Here is a 22834-nt window from a genome sequence, read left to right on the forward strand (position 1 = left end):
GATCAGTTTTCACTAGTAATCAGGAAAATCTAAATAAAACCACACTGAAATACAATTACGCACCCACTCTTGTAACAAGACTTATGACAATGCCAAGTGTTGCCAAAGACATGAAGCAACTGGAAAAATACCACACTTTTGCTGGAACATATATTCATATAAATTTTGAGCACTTTGGTCAGTGCTTCGCTTTGGTAAAGGTGACTGTGCACATACCCCCTGACCCAACAATTCCACTTATAGGAATATATTTGAGGAACCCTTGGACATGTACACAAGAACCCAAAACAGGAATGTCCATTACTTCATTGATCATGATTGTAAAAATCTGGGATCAAAATTTCCATCAAAGAAAGGATGAAATAAGTGAAACTATATGATAATTGACTCTCTCTGCTTGACTTATTTCACTCAGCATAATCTCTTCCAGTCCTGAAGGGAGTTGGGGGAAATTGGAAGTGGAGGTGAACCATGAGAGACTATGGACTCTGAAAAACAATCTGAGGGTTTTGAAGGGGCGGGGAGTGGGAGGTCGGGGTACCAGGTGGTGGGTATTATAGAGGGCACGGATTGCATGGAGCACTGGGTGTGGTGCAAAAATAATGAATACTGTTAATGCTGAAAATAAAAAATAAATTTAAAAAAAGGATGAAATAATAGTACAGAAATTGAGTAAATTGGGCTTACTCCTCTCAACATCAGTAAATGTCAAAACGATGTTAAGTGATAAGAGGAAGTTACAAAAATATGTGTGCAGGGGTGCGTGGGAGGCTCAGTGGGTTAAAGCCTTTGCCTTCGGCTCAGGTCATGATCCCAGGGGCCTGGGATAGAGCCCCTCATCAGGCTCTCTGCTCAGCAGGGAGCCTGCTTCCCTTCCTCTCTCTCTGCCTGCCTCTCTGCCTACTTGTGATCTCTGTCAAATGAATAAATAAAATCTTAAAAAAAAAAAAAAAAAGAAAAGATAAGTCCAGGGACCGAGGCCTAATTAACATCTCAGGCATTTGTATTGAATGACAAGACCTCTCCAGCCCTTTAGGAGTGGGCCAGGATGACTTTACATGATTCTGTAATGTCAGTGAATGCATGACTGGTAGCATCTTGTTTCCAATTATAGATCATAAGCCATAATGGATGCCTTTTAGAAACTGTATTTATAAATGTGCAGAGAGGCAGAGAATAGTGGCTGTATTCAATAAACAACATAAATAACCATGCTGGAGTGAAGCACAGAATTCAAATACAGTTTAGGTATTCTCTGTGGAATTTGGAAACCATGTTCTTAAGCACACCTGGGAAAATTCCCATTTCTGCCCTTTACCTGAATTATGTAGAAGCATGTAGAAAAGCTCAGTCTAATCTTTGTTCTTGGTGTCAATCTTGCCCTTCTCAGAGTTCTCTGGTTCAGCTAGCGTACAAACAGTTGTTGAGAGCTAAACCTTAATACAGTTTAAGGAGACAAATTGCAGTTCATTTGTTCTTGCCCAAGTCTGCCAAAATGCCATAGTGCAGCCTGGCAGAACAGGTTTAAAGTGTGGTATGAATTCGTGGCGCACAAAGAGATACACCTGCGTGTGAGCATTTTTTTTTAATGTATATATTTTGAACCCTCAAGAGTTCTTTATTCACCTCAACCCCTCTTGCTTGAATACTTATTGATCTTTTAACCACCCTGCATGTGATCACCTGCCCTACATCTTCTTGACTTGTCAGCTGTACCCATCTCTCTTAGCTAAGACCTCCTTAGCTATTCTCTTTAAGAGTAATTTTTTTTATGTGTGTTTGTTATTTCCATGATTTGATTGAAACAATAGTTAAGAGAATGGAAACATACTCTCATGGTTTATATCTCATTTCCTTCATTTTTTTATTTTTTATTCATATATAATGTATTATTAGCCCCAGGAGTACAGGCATATGAACCGCCAGGTTTACACACTTCACAGTACTCACCATAGCACAGAAAAATATGGAACACTTCACAGATTTGCGTGTCATCCTTGCACAGGGGCCATGCTAATCTTCTTTCTATGGTTCTAGTTTTACTATATGTGCTGCTGAAGCGAGGACCATTACCTTTGTTTCTTAGATGGGTAGTCTTGAGCAGGTCCTATAACTTTTCATCTGTAAAATGGGGATAATAATAGTACTTATATCATCAGGTTGTTCAGAGGGTTAAGTAAGCTAATACTTGTGAAGTATTTGGCAGAGTAAGCACTTAAGAGCTAGTTGTTGCTGCTGTTATCACCATCATTACTAAGTTGTTATCCCCTGGTGTCCAGGTGGCTCCATCAGTTAACTGGCTGCCTTTGGCTTAGGTCATGATCCTAGGGTCCTGGGATCGAGCCCCACATGGGACTTTATGCTCAGGCAGCAGCCTGCTTTTCCCTCTCCCTCTGTCTGCCTCTCCCCTCTGCTTGTGATCTGTCAGATAAATAAAATCTTAAAATATTATGCCCAGTATACTCAAGCAAATGTGTGTACTGGAATAATCTGGAATAGTCTCTTGCTTAGAGCCTCCAACATACCCTAGTTCCTATGACTTTCTTATTTAAATTTTCCCTCTGGAGTTACTACTGGGCTTACTCCGCGTGCCCCAGCAGGAGCCAGGCAATGATCCAAAGCAGCCTTCCAATGAGCTTGCACCATCCTTACCGACAGTCATGTAGAAGGCTGTGGGGGCATGGTGGTAAACAAGGCAGAAGAGTCCCTGCTTTCGTGAGCTTATATTCTAGTATAGAAAGACCATACACAACTGTATATACCAACCAGGTCATCAGGTACTGACTAATGCTATGAAGACAAGAAAGCAGGGTCATGGAATAGGGAGAGACTGAAGAGAGGAAGCTGCTTTATCAGTGGTGGTCAAGGAAGGATTCTTTGAGTTGGGGGCATTTGAGCTGTGACCTAAATAACAGCAGGAGCTGGTCGTGTTTATTAACAGTGTTGCAGGAAGAGGAGACCACTAGTACAAAATCTCCACGTTAGATGTTGGACTAGAGAAGACTAGGGTGTCCACAGTGCAGTGGGCTAAGGGGAGAGTGGAGTGGGATGAGAAAAAGGGTAAGGAGGGTGTAGGTCTTACAGGGAGTTGTAATACTGTTCAAATCTTCTATTAAAATCTGAATACAGGAAAACCCATGTGTTGGAGAAAGTGGGCTTAAAATACGAGCCTGCCCTGGGAGACAGCGCCAGGATATAATTCATGCAGACCTGGCTGCTGTTTGGTGCCATCTGGTGGTGATTGTCCCTAGGCCTCCAGGTCACATTGACTGCTTCTAATTCCTTGTCTTGGCTGGAACATGGCAGCTGTTCCAGAAATGTCCTAGTGAGTTGGTGCTCATTGATGATCGCTGAGGATCGCAGAAGATAAAGCTAAGAGAATATTGGGTATATGGGACCCATTCTCATTCCCAAAGCAGGGCCAAATTTTATTTACTGCTGACCTTGCGTTCTCTTTTCTGCCCCTTCTCCTGAAAAGATAAGTACTTTATTCTACCTATCTTTGAAAATAAAGGCTAGTCAGGGATGGCTCAGTTGGTTTTGCCTCCAACTGTTGATTTCGGCTCAGGTCATGATCTCAGGGTTGCTAGATTGAGCCCCCCCCCTCCAATCAGGCTTGTGTTCAGTGCAGGGTCTGCTTGAGATTCTGTTCCTCTTGCTCTGCCTCTCCCCCAGTTTGTGCACTCTTTCTCAATAAATAAATAAACTCTTCAAAAAGAAAGAAAGGATAAAAAAGGCTAGTCAGAGAACAAGCACCAAATACCACTCAGAAATCACAGTATATTTGAGAACATGTTATCAGAAAGTATGTCATCCCAAGATTTTACTGGTAGGATGACCTTGGAACTTTGGTTTGGTACTTACTACATTTCATTTATAATACTGTCTAATATTTTAATTATATCTGTGCTGGTAATCTTCAAAGAATGTGAACTTCTGCAAAACAGGAATAAATCGTATTCATCTTTGTGCCCTGGTAGCAGAGGGTTAAAAGAAGCCAACATTTTTACTCACTGACTTCAAAAAGTAGTACAAGTCTCATTTAGTAGTCACAGAAAGTCTATAATGTAAGAACTACTATGTCTGTTTTAAAGATGAAGAAGATGAAGATGATTCCAAAACCATACAGCGAGGAAAGAACATTTCTATGAATCCAATCCCAAACCATCTCACAATATAAGCTTACGTGTCATGAAAAAAAAAAAATCTCTGCCACAGATATAAACCAAAAAGCACATTTGCATTCCACCTCCCCAGATCCATTGCCTTGAACACCCAGGCTAGTTGCTGGTATGTGGCTGATGTCCAAGAGATGATTGATGGGTTATATATCAAAAACCTACTTGGTCATTTTGGAGTAAGAAAGTGGGGTTAATGACCCCTATTTGATAAACAAAATAAGCATTCGAGGTGATAGGATACTAAATTTATTCTCGAGCATTAATTCCATAGGCAGCTGAGGTCCGGGAACCCAGGCAGCTCACCGATGCTGCCAGAGCAGAGGCTCTTACCAATGCCAAACAGTCAATCCCTGCTGTTCAATTAGGTTCTGACTTGTGATTCTCTTTCCTCCCAAACCATTTTACTCAATGAATTGTAGTCAACACCACAGGAAAAATTAATGCCTGTGAAATAATGTTGAGTAAGGAGAAGAGAAGCCTTACTATGCAAACTATTCACATTTATTAATTTGAATTAATTTATAATTCTGTATGAAAGAAATATGATGGGCATTTCCCCTCTGCCCTGCAGCACCAGACATGTGCCTCAGGACTGGTCACATGAACCCATTGGGACTGAAATACTAGAATTTCTATTTGTTTTTATTATGTAAAATAAAACTTTACTAATTTTTAATTGTGAATTATTTAATTCTAAGCAATTGACCTGGCAACATCATTTAATTAGTACATAAAGTGACACAAGATTCAGAGAAAGGGTCACTTGGAGTGGATCAGCTGGTGAAGTGTCTGACTTTTGGTTTCAGCTGAGGTCAGGATCTCAGGGTTGGGAGATCAAGGCCTGCATCTAGCTCTGCACTCAGCACAGAGTCTGCTTGAGATTCTCTCCTTCTTTTGCCTCTCCCTCCACTCACACTCTTTCTCTCTCTCTAAAGAATAAATAAATAAATGAAATCTTCTTTTAAAAAGATTTTTCAGAATCAACTAAACATATTCCATCATTTTGCAAATATTAAAAATGATACAACAACCATTTTTTTAAATTAGTAACAGTATAATTAACATTGCAAATAACCTTTGTATTTGTTTGGTATTGAAAAATGCTTATATGAGGATTGCATGCTAAAAATATTCCTAATGTCAGAGATGCATCAGCCAAAATTTAGAGATTTAGTTGCCCTTGCCAGCATGAGGGCAGCCTCTTCTGGCAGGTGTCACAAATTTAGATGTCTATACCTGTCAAAGATGAGTCAGGTGAGCCAGGAATGGACTGGTCTGCAACACAGAGTCCACGAACCATTTAAATGTGGCAGCCAGTGCTCATCTTTTGCCAGTTGTTGCCATGTGGAATGTGGATCCAGGTTTGACAGATTAATTTTTTCTTTAAAGATGCCAGGAATCAAAAATTTTATGTGGAAACTGCAAGCTCTTGATATTGGCAGTGGGGTTCAGTTGTAAAATATAAGTCTGTGTGTGCCAGCCAAAACCGTACAATGTGTGGAAGCTGTTTCTTGTCCCAGGGCTGACTGTTCAGGTCGTCTGTTGTAAGGCCACAGGGGTAGATCTGGCACAGGGAGTTTAGGCAGTTTTTTTTGTGACAGGAGAGCCCTGCCTTAGGAATTGGGAAGCAGTGTTGATTTTGTTGAGGACTGGTTTTCAATTTATTTCTTCCTTTGCCAATATCATTATTGAGAAGGAAGGAGTTAAGTGATGGAGGTGGTGCTAGTGATGTTGATGACTGAAGTGGGTGAGAGAGTCCTTCTTGAAGAAAGATTTCCGATAGCGTGAAGGTTGATAGAACTGAAGGTAAAGCCACCAAAAATGGTAAAATGCTCTGGAGGATGATTTGACTCTTCCTGGACAATGTTCATGGAAACTGAAATCATTTAATAATAATTGTTTTCTGGACATTGGCGTCACTGTTGCAGGACTGACCTTCACATAGCCCTCAATATAGACAATCTGGGGACTTCGGTGGCTGCCACGTTTCTGCTTCCTTCTGAAAATCTCAGGTTTAGTCACAGGACAAGGATGAGGATAGGGCCAATGGAAGTAATTTAGTGAAGATTTCTGGAAGAGAAAAGACCCAATTGTAGGGAAAGCTTGCTGATGAGGAGGGAGACTATAGAAATATCACCATTAGGAGACCCACTCCCCTGCAGCATGTTAACTAATTCTCATTCTCTCTCTGTCTCTCTCTCTCTGGGGAAAACTTTCTCTTGCTTCCTGCCTCTCAGTTCTTTCCTTTCTCTCTCTAAATGCCTGAATAGTTGCATATTAGGTTACAAAGAACTTAGGGCTAGGAGGCAGGGCTTATCCCACTGTGAGTACTCTCTGTGACGTTCTGTTTCCTCGCGTTTGAAGGGACCCTCTGAATCCCAAAGTGCCCACCTCACTGTGGTAGTGTGTGGATCAAACGAGATGCCATGTGTGATAGCACATTCAACATGGTTCTCTGCTGCACATGCCCTATGGGATCATTATTGCCAAGCCTATAAGGGGCAGCATTACACATCAGAAAGACTCGTTAGACACTCCATGGTCTAAGTTTGAAGCTAGAACATTCTCTAAGATAACAAGGAATAGGTTGGCCCCTCCACTTGCTTGATTGCGGGTTAGGGAAGGAGAGAACCTGAGGCCCTGGCTCTGGATGTGTCCCCACACATACTGTAGTTTCTCAGTGTAGTTGACACTGAGTTTCCCTTAGAGAAGTTTTTTTCTATGTGTGTCTCCCCCAACACGCTGTGAAGACCTCAAGGGAAGAGGCCATGTGTGGTTACTTATGAATGCACAGAAGAAGGTGGAAAAAGAGACAGTGCTGCAATTAGTAGGAGGACAGAGTATTTGGCCTTCTCTAGATTTCCTCTTGTATCCTAGCTAGCTCTGTCATGTACTATCCTATGGCCTTGGGTAAGTGACTACATTCCTGGATTCTTTTTCTCCGTGAAGTGGGGAGAAGAGAGAGTGAATTGTGCATTTCAGGGCTGCCATGGAGACTAAAACATGGTGCCTGAACTCTGAATAGACATTGAAGACATCTTCATTCTCTCCCTTATTTATTTATTTATTTTATGTATGTATGTATTTATTTATTTATAAAGATTTTATTTATTTATTTGACAGAAAGAGATCACAAATAGGGAGAGAGCCAGGCAGAGACAGAGGAGGAAGCAGGCTCCCCGCTGAGCAGAGAGAGCCCAATGTGGGGCTCCATCCTAGGACCCTGGGATCATGACCTGAGCCGAAGGCAGAGGCTTTATTTAATCCACTGAGCCACCTAGGCACTCCTCTCTCCCATTTTTATATTTGGTAGATCACAAAGTCTCTGGACACATGTCAAGTGATAAATGGTGTGTGTGTGTGTGTGTGTGTGTGTGCTCGTGCATGTGTGCGCATGCTTAAAATTTGTCTAGCAATTTGGCATTGCTACTCTTTAGACAATCGTTGAAATGATTCGTGCTATTAGGGATTTGTTTAATGAGCTAAGAGATCTTAGATACCTCTCTCTCGTTGGTATTCTGTTTTCCTACATGTAAAAAGAAGGTCATTGGACTCAGAGTCTGCAAATTGAAAGCTGAAGTTTGATGAAAAAATGGTGTGTTTATTCTGTCCAGTGTTGGCCCAACTGGTGTTTTAAAAAAGAATAAAACCAAACTTCCAGCCAGACTTAACTAGTGATGAAGGATAAAGGAGCAGTCTTTGCTGGGATTCTATCATGAAATAACATGGTGACATTTCCGAGAGCTAAGTAATAACCAGTCCCATTGGGCTGGGCATATACTCTCTCCAGTTTACTAATGCCTGGGCTACATCGTTCACTTAGGTTGCTTGCTTGGATCTTCTAATTTTTGGAGTGCATGACCTTGAGTATGGTAGCATATAAAAATTCCATTCCTTTGTTCCTCTGTGATTTGGTAATTTCCAAGCACATGGAATTTAGCAATTCTTTATTATCACCAGTATTACAATGACTAACCCACAGAATTGAAAAGAGCTGTTGTTTCTCTATAAGCACTAGAAAGGGGTATATAGCAATCATAGGCAATGCAACTGTCCTCTAACTTGTTTCTGAATGATCCTCATCCCAGGTAATCGACTCTCTGAGTAGTCTGTCTTCTCTGGATATCTAAATAGTTTCTCATGTTGAGTGATTGTTTATTCAAAGAGAAATAATTAATTTTCTTTGTTTCTACTTGTAGTTACTTGGTCCTCGCTCTGAGCTTCCCGAGTCATAGATTATCAATCAGATTGACTTAGTGGGGGCCGGCTCTGGCTCTGGACCCTTTGATAGCAGAATCAGTCCTGCCTAAACATTTTCAAACCAAATGTATCCAGGTGCTGTGGAGCTATGACCAGCCAAAGCAGAATAGGGGCTTTTAGGGCTTTTAACCCCAGGTCCTTTTATCTATTTCCAAGTGGGCCTAAATGTTCTCTTCTAAATTTTCTTCTCCAACTCACAGAACAGAGAAAAAGATACTTTTTCCCCTTTCAGAAATACAAATTTTAAAACTGAATTTGATTTGACGAAACCTTTTTTTCCCCCAAATAACTTTTTCATTGTGGTTATTGCTTGCCTGCCATTATACAACACAAAATAATTTTCTCTGGGTATAATCAGTTGGTGACAGAAATACAGTGAAGCTTTCTAGAGGACCAATTTAAGTTATTCACTTTTCATTGGGAGGCTGAAGCCTCTCTGTTTTATTTGGAGGTAAATTATCTTATTTGTCATGTCTGCATAAATATCCCCATTATGAATAATGTAGGCTTTTGGAAAACTCAAAGTAAAAAGCATGGACCTGTCCTTAAAGGGATAAGTTTAACATCTTACAAGAATAAATTAAATACCAACTTGTGTTCCTCCTGCTTAAAAGCAGGAAAACAGAATTGTTGAAGGCGACCTCACTGTCTTAACGAAGGATTCTTAAGCCCATAAAGATACTCAGAATTAGATATAATGGCAGGAGAGCAAAAAATAAAACAGAGCTATTTTTGTTCCTGGGTCACATCAGGCATGTAGTTTGGTGAGAATGACAGGGTGGCCTATTGAAAGGTAGAGTAGCCTATCGAAGTTTTGGAATCTGGAAAAAAAAATAAAGTTTGAATCTTACCATAATAAGTACTAGATCTATTGCTTTATTCTTTCCCTTTTGGGCTTGGTTTTCTTATCTGGAAAATAGAATGTTCTGTTAGTTGGAATTGTTTTCGACTGCAAGTAACAGAAAACTCAAGCAATTATGACTTAATGAGAAAATTTTTAGTTACATCTCATGACAGGAAATCTGGCAATATGTAGCTCTGTGGTTGGCTTAGCAGTTCAGTGTTATCAGAATGCTAGTTTGGTATGCCCATGATTTTATTGGGTTTTCTCCCATGGTACCAAGATGGCTATACCTCCACTTATCAAGTCTTCCATTCAGCTTGGTAATAAAATGAGTATGTCAGAAATTCTGTTATTTTACCATGAAAGGCGACCTCATTTTTATTTCATTTCCAGCAGACTTTATTTCTCATTGGCCAGAACTTGGTCAGATGCCCAGATCTAGACAGGTCACTGGGAAAGGGAGAAGAATAACATTATTACTGTAGACCTGTCGTTCTCAAAGTGTGGTCCTTAGGATGGTTCTGGCCAATTTGTTAAAATACAAATTGTTGGTCTCTACCCCCAAACCATTTGATTCATTATGGTGGGGTTGAACCTGATCATTTTCATTTCTACTATGTTCCCTGCTAATGCTGCTAGGTCAAGGATCACTCCTTGGACTACTTACTTAGTTCAAGAGTGATTCAGCCCCTGGGGCTGGGATATGGGCCTCCTTTTTTTCTGAGATTAAGGAATCAATCACTACTCTTTGAACAAATCAAAGCTCTAACATGGGAAGGAAATGGAGGGTGGTGTATCAGTCACAATCTAGATGTAGATGACTTTGTGGAGATAACTTAAAAGAATGAAATATTTGCAAAAGTGTTAGAAGAGCTTAATGAGAAATTGGTGGGGGGGATGGGTAAGAGTAACTAAAAATGAGTGTCTCTGGCATCTACTACTGCTGCTTGGGCAGAAATGGTGTATCTGTTGTCAGAGATGCTGCCAAAGTAGAGAATATGGAAGAAATGTCCTGCTTGTCTCTTCCTTCCTCCCTCCCTCCCTCCCTCCTCCTTTCCTTCCATCCCACCCTCCATCCCACCCAAGTCACCAATGCTTCCAATCAGCCACACCTAACCAGAAGCCAGTTAGCAAAAGAGTCTGAGAAATAGAGCTCAGAGGAGTCAACAGAGGAAAAGTAGGTACCAAAATAATAGAAACAGATGAATGACCAACCAGCACAGGGGTTGGAAGGATGACTCATGGTCAGCCACAAATGCTTGGTGTATAGAAGGTTGATAGAAGGATTTTAAAACATTTAAAGTAGTAGGGGTGCCTGTGTGGCTCAGATGGTTAAGCATCTGCCTTTGGCTCAGGTCATGATCTCGAGGTCCTCGGATCAAATCCCACGTCGAGCTCCCAGCTCAGCAGGGAGTTGACTTCTCCCTCTCCCTTTTCCTCTCCCCCTGCATGTATTCTCTCTGTCTCTCTCTCTCTCTCTCAAATAAATAAATAAATATTAAAAAAATTAGAGTAGTTAATATCATACTAGTTACACAACAAGGTTTCAGTGAATGGTGATGATAGAATGAAATGATAACCAGAGAATTGCCAGCATGCATTATGTGACTTCTAAGGGTATGAAATGTACTCTGCCACCTTCCTTGAGTCCTCAGAGAGGTTCCTTTTATATAATACAGAGAATGACATTGAATGCCCTATCAGCCTTCTTGATAACAGTTATGCAGACATCAAGAACTTTGACCTGATACCTAGAGGAGGATAGAGAATCGAAAGTGTGCTTTTATCCTGAGAAGCATTCCAGAAGGAAGCTTGAAGATTGTCCTGAGTAGCATGGTTGCATGAGCCAGTGTATTTGTCTCATAGTGTGCTGCAGTTGTAATATAAATACTCAGTTAAACTCTGTTCTCGGTTCAGATACCTCAAGGTGGAGCTGATTTTCCATCTTGCTCCAGAAATGGGCTGGTAATGCAGACATGGCCACAGTAATTACTTGAGGACTCAGCAAGGGACCAAAGAGTGACCAATGAATCTCAAATCCAAGATTTTTTGACAGCACTTTTTAAGAATCTCTTTTCCATAGATTTAGAATAGTGTTAGTCTAGAACAGCTGGAGTCACTAATGGAGAAGCTCTGGCTCCAGATGAAGCTAATATGATGAGAACAGAATGGTGAGAGGAGAGGAGGTGATGGTATGGCTTGCTTATATCTAGATTCCATAGATCCTGAAGAAGCTGGACTTTCCCATTATGTGAGACAGTATGTTTGTTTCAGGGGAGGGTATGTTAAGCAAGGTTAAAGAACAGTTTGCAGCTAATGGTCCAAAGTCAAAGCGTTTGGGCACTACTTAGTATTCAAGTACTCATTCCTGTGGCTCTTCCCTGTGCCTGCTCCTCACACCCCCTGCTGACCTACTTTCTGTTCTCCTAGATCTTTTCACAATTACCTCTCCAGTCCTTGTTGGGATGTGCAGAACCATATTTTTGTGTTTCTTCCAGTTCTTAGTATCAAAAATTTGGATTTGGCTTTTCTGCATCAGGTTATGTTAAGAAATATCCGTTCTAGTTTAATAGTCTATGAGATATTCTTATGTTGTCACTAACCCCATCTCACATACTCCAGCCCTTTGGGCAGAACCAATATAGCGTAAAAACTGATTTGCTGGGCTTTTACTGGTTTTCTACAGTAGAAAGTTACATCATTGGGTTTAAACTTTTCTTTTTTCTAGTAGAAGCATTACAGCCATAAATTTGTTCATAGGCATTATTTAGTTGACTCCCACCAATATTAACATGTTGTATTTTTTAAATTCAACCACAACATTTCATAATTTCCTTGTGATGTCTTTTTTAATCTATGGGCTTTTAGTAGAAGTGGTGTAATTTCTAAATATTTTCACTTTTATGGATATTTCAGTGTTATTTGATTTCTAATTTGATGTCATTGATCAGAGGACTGTAACACTGTAGAATTTCAGTCTTTTGAAATTTTTGAGATTGTTTTATGAAACAACATTTGTGTTATATCTTGGTCAACATTCATGTGCACTTGCCAAAAATATCTGTGCTCCAAGCATTGGGTGTAATGTTCAGTAATATCGGTGAATATTGTTTAGGTCTGTATTCTTACTGATTTTTTTGTCTGGTTATTCTATCAATTACTGAAATAAGGGTGTTAAAATCTCTGGATTTCTGTATCCTTCCCTTAAGATCTATAGTTTTATTTCATGTATTTTGAAGTTTTGCTCTTAAGAACTTTTTAATTATTTTATTAACATGTAATGTATTATTTGCCCCAGGGGTACAGGTCTGTGAATCATCAGGCTTATACACTTCACAGCACTCACCACAGCACATACCCTCCCCAATGTCCATCACCTAATCATCCTCTCCATACTCCCCATCCCCCAGCAACCCTCAGTTTGTTTTGTGAGATTAAGAGTCTTCTATGGTTTATCTCTCTCCATTGGTATATCTCCCTGATGTATTGACTCTTATGAAGTATCTTTTTTATCTTTGCTAATTTTCCTTATCTTGAAGACTTTTTTTCTAATACACAGCTAATCCATCCTTTCACACAGTTAACATATATTATCAGATCATATTACACACTCTAAATATATTACAATTTTGGCAGTTATAACTCAATAAAGATGAAAATATAGCTAATCTAGCTTTCTACCATTGATGTCTGCATGGTCTATCTTTTACTATACTTATGTTTTAAGTTGTTTGTTCTTTTCTTTTTATAGTGCATTGTTTGAAGACAATATATAATTGGGTCTTCTTTTGTATCTAGCCTGATAATGTTTGCATATAAATACATGTGTATATATATATATATATATATATATATACATACACACACACACACACACATATATGTATATATACTTTGTTAAATTCTGTTGTAGTTAAGCATTATATTACTCTCAGGTATACGATATATGTTTCAGCAATTCTATATATTACTCAGTGCTCATCAAGATGCGTGTACTTTTAATCCCATTCACCTATTTCACCCATTCCCCCCACCCACCTTCTCTCTGGTAACCATCAGCTTATTCTCTGTATTGAGTCTGTTTCTTAGTTGTCTTCTTTTCTTTCTGTGGTTTCTTAAATTCCACATGTGAGTGAAATCATGTGGTGTTTGTCTTTCTCTGTCTTATTTTGCTTAACATTAAACTTTTTAGTTCCATCCATGTTGCAAATGGCAAGATTTCATTCTTTTTTATGGCTGAGAAATATTTCATAGGTATAATGTGGTGTATATATATATACCACATCTTCTTTATCCATTCATATGTTGATAGACACTTGGACAGCTTGGATAATGCAGCTATTGTGAATAATGCTATAGGGCATCTGGGTGGCTCTGTGGTTAAGCGTCCAACTCTTGATCTCAGCCTAGGTCTTGATCTCAGGGTCATGGGTTCAGGCCCCACATTGGGAAGCCTACTTAATAATAATAATAATAATGCTGCAATAAACATATAGGTACATATATCTTTTTGAATTAGTGTTTTCATATTCTTTTGATAAATACCCAGTGGTGTGATTACTGGATCATATGGTAATCCTATTTTTAATTTTTTGAGGAAACTCCAAACTGTTTTTCACAGTGGCTGCACCAGTTTGCATTCCACCAGTAGTACAACAGAGTTCCTTTTCCTCCACATCCTCACCAATATTTGTTGTATTGTGTACTTGTGTTGTTGATTTTAGCCATTCTGACAGGTGTGAGGTGATAGCTCGCTGTTTTGATTTGAATTTTGCTGATTATGAGTGATGTTGAGCATCTTTTCGTGAGTCTGTTTGCTATCTGGATATGTTCTTTGGAGAAATATCTATTCATGTCTTCTGCCCATTTTATAATTGGAATATTTAGTTTTTTAGTGCTCAGTTGTATCAGTTCTTTTTATTTTTGGATACAAACACTGATCAGGTATGTCATTTGCAAATATCTTCTTCCATTCAGTAGGTTGTCTTTTTGTTGTTTTCTTCACTGTGTAGAAGCTTTTGATTTTGATGTAATCCCAGTAATTTTGTGGGTTTTGTTGAAAAAAATTATTTATTTATTTATTTTTAGAGATAGAGCATGAGCAAGGTGGGAGTGAGCAGAGGGAGAGGGAGAGAAAATCTCAAGCAGATTCCATCTTGAGTGCAGAGCCTAATGTGGAACTTGATCTCAACCCTGAGATCACAGCCTGAGCCAAAACCAAGAGTTAGATGCATAACAGACTGCACTAACCAAGTACCGGCCAATAGTTTACTTTTGCTTTTGTTTTCCCTCCCTCAGGAGTCCTTTCTAGAAAAATGTCACTATGGCCAATGTTAGAGAAATGACTGCCTGTGCTCTCCTCTATGATCGTTATGGTTTCAGTCTCATAATTAGGTCTTTAATCCATGTTTTCTTAATTTCTCTTTCTGCTGCTTAATTATGAGCATATAGAAATGCAAAGGATTTCTGCATTTCTGATATTGTATGCTGTGACCTTACTGGATTCATTTGTTAATTCTAGTCATCTTGCAGTGAATTCTTCAGGTTTTCTCTATATAGCATCATTAAATCTGTAAATAATGAAAGTTTTATTTCTTTTTTACCAATTTAGATGCATCTTTTTCATTCTGATTGTCTAATTGCTGTGCCTAGGACTTCCAGTACTGTGTTGTATAAAGGTGATAAGAGTGGACATCATTGTCTATTCCTGGTCTTAAGGGGAAAGCTCTCAGTTTTTCCCCATTGAATATGATATCCACTGTGGGTTTTTAATATACGGCCTTTATTTTGTTGACATATGTTCCCTCCTAGCCTACTTTGGTGAAGGTTTTTATCATGAATGGATGTTGTACTTTGTCACAGGCTTTTTCTGAATCTATTGAAATAGTATGTTTTTTTTTTAAATCATTTCTGCTTAATGTAATTTATCATGTTGATTGATTTGAGAATATTGAACCACCCTTGCATCACAGGAATAAATCACACTTAATCATGGTGAATGATTTTTTTAATGCATTATTGGATTTGGTTTTCTAATGTTTTGTTGAGGATATTTTGTACCTATATTCATCAAGGATATTGACCTGTAGGTTGTTTGTTTGTTTGTTTGTTTGTTTATGAAGTGCATAAATATTTACAATTGTTATATCTTCGTGTTGGATTGTCCCCCTTCTTATTATATAGTGTCCTTCTTCATTGCTTGATACAGTCTCTTTTAAAGTCTATTTTGTCCTATGTATATGTGTTGCTACCTTGGCTTTCTTTTCTTTTCCATATGCATGATAAATACTTTTCCCTCCTTTCATTTTCAATCTGTGTATGTTTAGGTCTGAAATGAATCTCTTGTAGGCAGCATGTAGATTGGTCTTGCTTTTTTAACATTCTGTTACCTATGTCTTTTGATTGGAGAATTTAGTCCATTTACATTCATTGTAATTATTGATAGGTATGTTCTTATTGTCATTTTGTTACTTGTTTTATGATTGTTTTTATAGTTCTTCCCCATTCCTTTTTTCTATTTGGCTCTTCTCTCTTGTTTTCCTAGCTTTCTTTAATGGTATACTTAGATTCCTTTCTCTTCATTTTTTGCATATCTATTACTGGCTTTTTCTTTATTACCATTAGGTAATATAGCATATAGCAGTCCACATTAAGTTGATGGTCACTTAAGTTTAAACCCATTCTTTATGCCTTCCTCCCTCCCATATTTTAGGTATATGGTGTCATACTTTACCTCTTTTTATTTTGTGAATCCTTTGAGTGATTTTTATAGATATACTTAATTTTACTGCTTTTTTAAATTTCTACCTTTCTTACTCTTACTTATGATCTTTCCTTTCCACACGAAGAATTCCCCTTTAACATTTCTTACAGGCCTGGTTTAATGGTCATGAATTCCTTTAACTTTTGTCTGTCTGTGAAACTCTTTATCTTTCCTTATTTTCTGAATGATAGCCTTATGGGACAGAATATGCTTGGTTGCAAGTTTGTTTTGTTTGTTTCTTTGTCTGTTTTCCTTTCAGCACTTTGAATATATCATGCCACTGCCTTCTGGCTTGTAAAGTTTCTACTAAAAAGTCTGTTTTATGGCCTTAAGGATTTCCTTTGTACCCACTCTTTTCTTCACTTTTGCTGCTTTTAAAATTCTCTTTATCGCTACTTTTTGCCCTTTTAATGACTATGTGTCTTGGTGTGCCCCTACTTTGGTTGATTTGTTGAGGGCTCTCTGTGTCTCCCGGATCTGGATTTCTGTTTCCTTCCCGAGAATCAGGATATTTTCATCTGTTATTTCTTGAAAGGAATTTTCTGCCCACCTCTCTCTCTTTTCTCCTTCTGAGATCCCTAGAATGGAAGTGGTATTATACTCGATGGTGTCGCTAAGTTCCCTTTGTCTATTTTTTTTTTAAAGATTTTATTTATTTATTTGACAGGGAGAGTGAGAGAGATCACAAGTAGGCAGAGAGGCAGGAGGAAGCAGGCTCCCTGCTGAGCAGAGAGCGCGATGCGGGGCTCGATCCCAGGACCCTGGGATCATGACCTGAGCCGAAGGCAGAGGCTTTAACCCGCTGAGCCACCCAGGCGTCCCCCCTTTGTCTATTTTTATTTATTATTATTTTTTCTTTCTCCTGTTTAACTTGACTGGTTTCCTTTAGACTGTCCTCTGGGTTGCTGATTCATTCTTCTGCTTCCTGTAGTCTATTGATTCTATCTAACATATTTTTAATTTCATTGAATTCTTCATCTTTGGTTCTTTTTCATGTTTTCTGTCTCTTTGTTGAGGGTCTCACTGAGGTCTTCCCCTCTTTTTCAGGTCCAGTAAATACCGTTATGATCACTACTTTAAATTCTCTATCAGGCATACTATTCATCTCCATTCTTTTAGGTTTCTTACTGTGGTTTTGTCCTGCTCTTTCATTTGGGACATACTCCTCTCTCTTTGTCTAACTCTCTATGTCCATCTCTATGCCTTAGAAAAGTCAGCTACATCTCTTGTCTTGAAGGTAATGGCCTTATGAAGAAGAGGTCCTGTAATCTCTTGCAGTGCAGTGTTCCCTTTTCACCAGAATCTGGCACTTCAGGGATGTCTCTTGGAATGTTATATGCACCGTCCTGTTGTGGCTGAGCCACATTGCCTTCAGTCCAGCCATCCACAATGTCTCTCTTTGCCTTTCATGAGCAGTGCTTGGTCTCAGTGTTGTTAGTGGGCCAGTCTGGGCCACCTTGAGCTTGAGTTGATGCAGTCCACGTGTTTGCCAGAGATGCAGTAGCATTGAACTACAGGGCACATTCCCTGTATTCTCCCCTTAGAAGCTCTCTTTGGTGTGCTCATTGTTTTGCTGGGGTTGCAGTTGGAGTGGTTTATGTGGTTATTTTGCCATCTCCCTGGGGCGGAAGTCACTTTGCAGGGATGCTGACCCATGTCAGGGTTGCTTGCACAGTGTCAGGCTTGTAGCACTGCTTTAGATGGGCTCTATTCAAAGGTATATGGAAGTGGGCAAGTCTCTAGGAGAATGTGGGGGCTAGGCACATGGTGTTAGCCAGGTTTGTATATGTATGCTATGGGTAGAGACCTAGAGTCACTTTAGAAAACTCCTGGGGTGCCTGGGTGGTTCAGTCAGATAAGCACCTGCTTTTGACTCAGGTCATGATCCCAGTGTCCTGGGATTGAGTCCCATGTCAGGCTCCTTACTTCTCCCTCTGCCCCTCCCTTCAGTCATGTTTTTTCTCTCTCTCTCATGTGCTCTCTCTCTCTCAGATGAAATCTAGAAAGAAAGAAAGAAAGAAAGAAAGAAAGAAAGAAGAAAGGAAGGAAAAAAGAAAAGAAAAAGAAGGAAGGAAAAAAGAAAGGGAGAGAGAGAAAGAGAGAGAGGGAAGGAAGGCAGAAATGCAGGCAGGCTGGTGAGGGCAGGGTGTCTTTTGCTGGCAAGTTCCATACTTGTTCACTGCAGGAGGGCATTTGCAGCTGCCCTGGAAAACTGCTGCTGAGGCCAGCCTGACTGGAGGATGTAGATCTCCAGAAGTGTGCGGAGGCAAGGCACACTGTTAGCAAGCTAAGTGGAGAGTGTTGGTGCTGCCGTGGTTCCCACAGGTGTTCATTTATCTAGGCTGGGGTGCAGGGAAGGATCGTGACATCTGTCCACACTTTTTTTTTTTTCTTCTTGGAGAAATCTCCCAAGCATCTCAGTTCCTCCAGTATAGGCTCTGAGATAAGTAAGTAAACCCAGGCATTTTTCAAACTGTTGCTTCTGTGCTGTATCTCAGTGGAACTTTTTGTTATGCTGTCTCTTTAAGGGTGGGGACTCCTTTTCTCTTACCCTCTCTGCTCTCCTAGAGCCAAGACAGCTGATTTTTAAAGTTCCATGTGTCAAGCCCTGATGATTGTAAGAACTTGTGAAATTTGGCCCCTCTGGTTTTCAAAGCCAAGTGTTATGTGAGGTGCCTGGTATGAGGGTGTGTTCCTTTCCTCTCTCCACCCTCTCCATGTCCCTCCTTCCCACGGACAGTCCTGTGAGTCTGTTTAGCTCCTGAACCTGTCTCCATCCTTCCTCTTCTCTTTGATGTGGCTTCTACTTTACTTTTAGCTGCAAAGAGTCTGTTCTGCCAATCTTCAAGTTGTACTGATGTGGGTGTTACCTAATTGTATCTTTGGGGTGAGTTTAGGATCCTTATACTCTGCCATCTTCCCTGGAAGCCGATATACAATTAAGGTAAATTCTGCTGTGGTTGGATTTGGGTTTACCATTTTGCAGTTCCTTTTCAATTTGTCTCTTTTTTCCCTTTTTATTTTTCTTATTTATGATTTTTTGGATTTTAGATTTTTTCTTCTTTTTTCATTATTTTTAGTGGTTATCTAGGAATCTTCTAAGCATCTTTAATTTATCCATCTACTTTGAGTTACTAATGTACTAGATCAGTATAGTTCCATTTTTCACAAACTACTTAGAATTAATGTTTTAATACTTCAGTATAGGTTTTTTTTTTTAACCACTCACTGTTCCTTTTGCTGTTGTCATTTGTTACATTTATATACATGATGGATTCTATAATAATGTTATTTCCTTTTATTTGTATTTGTCATTTGTATTTTAAAGAGAAAAAAAGGAAAATAGATTTTTTAAAATATTTTCACATCAATTTATCATTGGTAACATGCTTCCACTAGATCTGAGATATCATCTGGTTTCTTTCTCCTTCAGCCCTGAGAACTTCCTTCATTATTTCTTATAATGCTGGTCAGCTTGCTGTGATTCATTGTTTTGGTTTATTTGAAAATATCTTCTTGTTACTTATTTTAAAGAAGTTGTTTTACTGCATATAGAATTTTGGATGTACAACCATTTACACTTAGTGTGATTATTGATATGAGTAAAGTCTCTCATCTTGATGTTTGTTTTTCATTTGTCCCATCTGTTCTTTGTTCCCTTTCTACTTTTTAATGTATTTTTTCTCCAGTGAGTAATTTTTAGGAGTCTATTTTGTCTCTGTTGTTTCCTTATTACTTACAAATCATTTGTTATTTACTGGTGGCTTTTGTGTTTATAGCTTACATCTTTAAATTATTACAAATGGCTAACTTCAAGTGATATTATACTACCATATGTATAATATAAGAAACTTACAGTAATATACTTCCATTTCTTTCCCTGTTAGCCTTCTTGTTATTGTTGTCATACGTTTTATTTCATGTTTTAAACCCCAGAATATAGTGTTTTGCATAAATAGCCAAAATTCTTTAAAGAGGTTTAGATCATAAGAAAATAAGTTAAAATAAAAAATTTTAAATAATAATAAAATTTTAAGTAAAAATAATAAATTAAGGAGAAAATAATTTTCTTTCTTCCCAGTATCCTTCATTCTTTTATGTATGTTCATATTTTTATTTGTTACTATTTTCCTTCTGCCAGAAGAATTCCCTTTAACATTTTATGTAGTGCGAAAAGGCAGATGATGAGTCCTTTCAGCTTTTATCAGTCTGAAAGTTTATTTTACCTCATTTTTGAAATTTATTTTTGCCAGGTATAGAATCCTAAGTTGACAGGCTTTTTTTTTTTTTTTTCTTTTATTGCCTTAACACTGTTACTTTGGTTTTTTCCCCTAGCATTATTTTACTAAAGAAATCTGCTGACTTGCTTGTCTTTGCTTGTCTTCATGTAACATGTCTTGTTTTCTCTATTGCTTTTACTATTTATTTTATTTTATTTATTCATTTATTTATTTTTATTTTACTTTATCACTGTTTGGGGAATGTTTTATTATGGTGTGACATCATGGTTTTTTTCCTCCATGTCTCTTGCACTTGGGGCTCACTGAGCTTCTTGGATCTGTTTCCTTATAGTTTTGAATACATTTGGGATATTTCCCCCTGTTTTCCTGCTCCTTATTCAAGGATTCCAATTATACATATATTAGGCCACTTATTTCCCCACATAGCTCATTGAGTCCCTTTTATTTTCTTTTTCCTTTATATTCATTTTGGGTAGTTTCTATTTCTGTGTCTTGAAGTTCACTGATTTTTTCTTCTGTAACATCTCATCTGTCAAAAGCCCCATCCAGTTCATTTTTCATCTTATTTTAACTATTAACTCTAATAGCTTGATTTGGAGTTATGTGTTTGTATGTGTATGTTATATATATATGTGTGTGTGTGTGTGTGTACATATATATACACACACACACATATATATATAAAATATATAATATAGAGCATGTGTGTGCATATAAATACAGAAACACACATACTTTTCATCTCTCTGGTTAGTTTTTTAAACATATAAATACATGTTCTGTCTTTTAATTCTAACATCTGTTTGAGGTTTGTGTTAGCATCAAATGATTTATTTTCCTCTTCATTTTGAGTTAGATTTTCCTGTTTCCATTCATGCCAGTAATTTTTTATTGAGTGCCAGTCAATATTGATTGATCATATTGAATGCTGGATATTTTTATATTCCTATAAATATTTCTAAGCCTTTTTTTTAGACAGTTAAGATACATATACATAATTATATCCTTTTGGATCTTGCTTTTAAGATTATTGTTGGGGCCAGAGCAATGTTTAATATAGGAGTAATTATTCTGCACTATCAAAGCAAGATCATACTCTATCTTGTTTTATCCAATGAATTAGAATGTCCAGTCCAGCTTGTGGAAGCATGCATTCTTCTTTCCTTGTGTGAGCACCAGGTACTTTTTCTCTTATCCTTTCTGGTTGTATTTTTCCAGCTTTGGGTATTTTCATCACTATTATTTTCTAATCAGTACTCTACTAAATACTGGGATATGACACCCTGTAGAACCCCATCTTTGTTAAAATAAAAGTCTGTTCAGTTTTCAACTTTCAACAGTTTTCAGCTGTTCAGTTTTCAATGTTTTTATTTCAGTCCCTGGATACATTTATTTATTTATTTATTTATTTATTTATTTCAAGTTCGGTGTAGTAAATCCAACATCTGGTTAAGATTAGAGTTGGTTTATTTATTTATTTTTTAAAATTTTATTTATTTGACAGAGAGAGAGATCACGAGTAGGCAGAGAGGCAGACAGGGGGGTGGGAAGCAGGTTCCCCACTGAGCAGAGAGCCCAATGTGATGCCGGATTTGATCCCAGGACCCTGAGATCATGACCTGAGCCAAAGGCAGAGGCTTAACCCACCGAGCCATCCAGGCCTCCCTAGAGTTGGTTTCTATTATCTGCTTCTTCTCTTTGACATGGGTCACATTTTCTTATTTCTTTAGGTGTATAATAATTTTTTCTCGTGTACTGCATATTAAGTTCCCTCTTAGTAGAGGTCTAATTTTCCTCTGAGGAGTGTTTATTTTCATTATAGAAGGCAGTTGAATCGGTTAGACTTGGACTCCAAACTCTGCCTTCTCTGTGATATCATTGGCTGAAATCTTCACTCAAGTATTTATATAGCACCAGGAAATCTAACAATGAGTTAAGTTAGTTGTAGGCCTGAAATGGTGCTTAGCCGTGATGATAAAAGGTGATGATAAAAGAGCAGCTTTGTGCGAGGATACCATGAGAAGTCAACAATCTGTAGTCCAGAAGAGGGTTCTCACCAGAACTCAGCCATACTGGTACCCTGACCTTCGGACTTCAGCCAAGAACTGTGAGAAATAAATTTCTGTTGTTGATTAGCGAGAGAGAGAGAGAGAAAGGGAGAGACAGGGACTGCTTCTTCCTTTAAAGTATGCAGGAGCTATATGGTATAATGGCTAATAGTATGTATTTTTGTATCAAATAGACATTGGTTTAAATTACCACTCTGAAGCTTTCCAGATGCTTTACTATGAGCATATTATTTAAACATCTAAGCCTCTATTTTCTATAAAATTAAAGTTGCTCAAATTATGTCAGAGTTATTTAGAGGATCAAATGAAGTGGTGAATATAAAGTGTTTCTCAGAGTGACTGAGACAGAAAATTATTAACAGGTAGATGTTTAACCATTCTGTTTGGTAGGGGGAGAAACTATAGCAAGAAACGGAATATTCCAAAATAGAATAGATGTAAGAGTTAAATAGGGAGGTTAAACTCTTAAAGACTTA

General features: G+C 38.3%; 1 protein-coding gene and 1 non-coding gene across 3 annotated transcripts in view; one reads left to right on the forward strand and one right to left on the reverse strand.

Annotated features, from left to right (window-relative positions):
* Positions 1–22834, forward strand: part of NELL1 (neural EGFL like 1) — an 833013-nt gene that overhangs the window by 748221 nt on the left and 61958 nt on the right. The window lies entirely within an intron of this gene.
* LOC116600405 lies at positions 1961–2067 on the reverse strand. Its single transcript, XR_004289619.1, has one exon. It is a non-coding gene; the product is annotated as a U6 spliceosomal RNA (small nuclear RNA).

This window comes from Mustela erminea, chromosome 9, assembly GCF_009829155.1.
Source record: "Mustela erminea isolate mMusErm1 chromosome 9, mMusErm1.Pri, whole genome shotgun sequence".
Taxonomy (NCBI): domain Eukaryota; kingdom Metazoa; phylum Chordata; class Mammalia; order Carnivora; family Mustelidae; genus Mustela; species Mustela erminea.